At 49.7% G+C, this 1,918-nt stretch overlaps 2 non-coding genes across 2 annotated transcripts in view; both read right to left on the bottom strand.

Annotated features, from left to right (window-relative positions):
* LOC131291881 (large subunit ribosomal RNA) overlaps window positions 1-128 on the bottom strand; it is a 4,092-nt gene extending 3,964 nt beyond the window's left edge. The window contains exon 1 of the ribosomal RNA XR_009189625.1: window positions 1-128. This exon is cut by the window's left edge and continues 3,964 nt beyond it. This is a non-coding gene — a ribosomal RNA (large subunit ribosomal RNA).
* Window positions 129-615: 487 nt separating this feature from the next.
* On the bottom strand, window positions 616-770 carry LOC131291861 (5.8S ribosomal RNA). The gene has a single exon (XR_009189606.1). It is a non-coding gene; the product is annotated as a 5.8S ribosomal RNA (ribosomal RNA).
* Between the last annotated feature and the right edge of the window lie 1,148 nt (window positions 771-1,918).

Below are 1,918 nucleotides of genomic sequence, written 5' to 3'. Positions count from 1 at the left end.
CCGCCACCCCTACGTGCTGAGCTTCTCCCGTTTCGCTCGCAGCTACTCAGGGAATCCCGGTTGGTTTCTTTTCCTCCCCTTATTAATATGCTTAAATTCAGGGGGTTGTCACACATGAACTGAGGCTTATGTACCTTGCGGTTGTTATCGTCACATCTGGCTTGCGACTACTTTGTTTCAATGTCCAATATGTACCGTTGGACTCGGTTAACGGGCTGTTAGCCCGCGTGTGGTTTAACTCACTGATACCTTCCTTTGCCCATACGCTAGTTTGTTTGTGTTCCTTTGGTCAACTTCCATACTTGAATCATTTGTGCTACCGCTGCTGCTTCGACGCTACTTTGACATCTTCGCTTCTATTTAAATAAATAAATAAGCTGAAGCTAGACATCAGTAAACACCACCACAGACACCACAAGCACGCCTTCTCCTCGTACTTCCGCCTCACGCGGGAACACGGACGCTCTAAATACTTCGAATTCCAATGCCAGTATATTGTAAACCACGGGTTCTTTAATGCTAGCGGGTCGTCGCGACCCTAGTTAACATCATGGTGCACGTCTCGTGACGGGTGTCACGGCGTAGTTAAATGTATGCGATACATTTCTCAAATATAAGCGCTCAGTCATCTGTACATCATGGTAGGTTCCCACGACGTGCAATATGCGTTCAACTTATCAATGTTCATGTGTCCTGCAGTTCACATTATGACGCGCAGTTAGCTGCGGTCTTCATCGATCCATGAGCCGAGTGATCCACTGCCGAGGGTGACTAACTTGCGTAAGCCGCCGCTGTGCGCGTATACCCGTTCCCCGTAGGGAGGAGCAAGCCGCCGCTTAGAGACGAAGCATAAAGTGTCCTCATTCCACATAGGGCAAGCTGGATGAATCCATTTTACCCAGGACGGCCGAAGCGGCGTGGACCAGGGGAGAACTGAACCTTATACTTCACACCACAGTAAGTCTACGTGTCCTCTTCCACATAGGGCAAGCTAGAACTAACTATCTTACCCAGGACTGCCGAAGCAGCGTGGACCAGGGGAGGAACACACTTTTCATGGAAACGTAAGGCATCCATGACTGCCATAACGTAAGCCGCCGCTGTGCGCGTATACCCGTTCCCCGTAGGGAGGAGCAAGCCGCCGCTTAGAGACGAAGCATAAAGTGTCCTCATTCCACATAGGGCAAGCTGGATGAATCCATTTTACCCAGGACGGCCGAAGCGGCGTGGACCAGGGGAGAACTGAACTTTATACTTCACACCACAGTAAGTCTACGTGTCCTCTTCCACATAGGGCAAGCTAGAACTAACTATCTTACCCAGGACTGCCGAAGCAGCGTGGACCAGGGGAGGAACACACTTTTCATAGAAACGTAAGGCATCCATGACTGCCATAGTGCGTAAGCCGCCGCTGTGCGCGTAAACCCGTTCCCCGTAGGGAGGAGTCAAGCCGCCGCTTAGAGACGAAGTATGAAGTGTCCTCTTCCACATAGGGCAAGCTAGAATGAACTATCTTACCCAGGACCGCCGAAGCAGCGTGGACCAGGGGAGAACTGAACTTTATACTTCACACCACAGTATTGAGTAATGTGCCCTCTTCCACATAGGGCAAGCTGGAATGTTCCATTTTACCCAGGACGGCCGAAGCGGCGTGGACCAGTGGAGGACTACACAATCATGAGGTTTGATATCGACTTGTGTGTTTCAATAGGGTACCGATGGTATGGTTTGAACCGATTTGATTTAGCCATTCTGAAGTCATCACTTGGTTGAAGCGCTGAACTAGGGAGGCATCGTTTACATATATATTGGTTTTCGCATGCTCTACTAGGTTAATGTCATGAGGTTGGCTATCGAGCATGCCCAAGTGATGACTTGATTGTGTGCTTGCTTGAATTCTTCACATTTCATACCATCG

Source organism: Anopheles ziemanni, assembly GCF_943734765.1.
Source record: "Anopheles ziemanni chromosome X unlocalized genomic scaffold, idAnoZiCoDA_A2_x.2 X_unloc_17, whole genome shotgun sequence".
In the NCBI taxonomy this organism is placed as follows: Eukaryota; Metazoa; Arthropoda; class Insecta; order Diptera; family Culicidae; genus Anopheles; species Anopheles ziemanni.
Note: the sequence above shows the minus strand (reverse complement) of the source record. Positions and strands in the feature narration are given on the sequence as shown.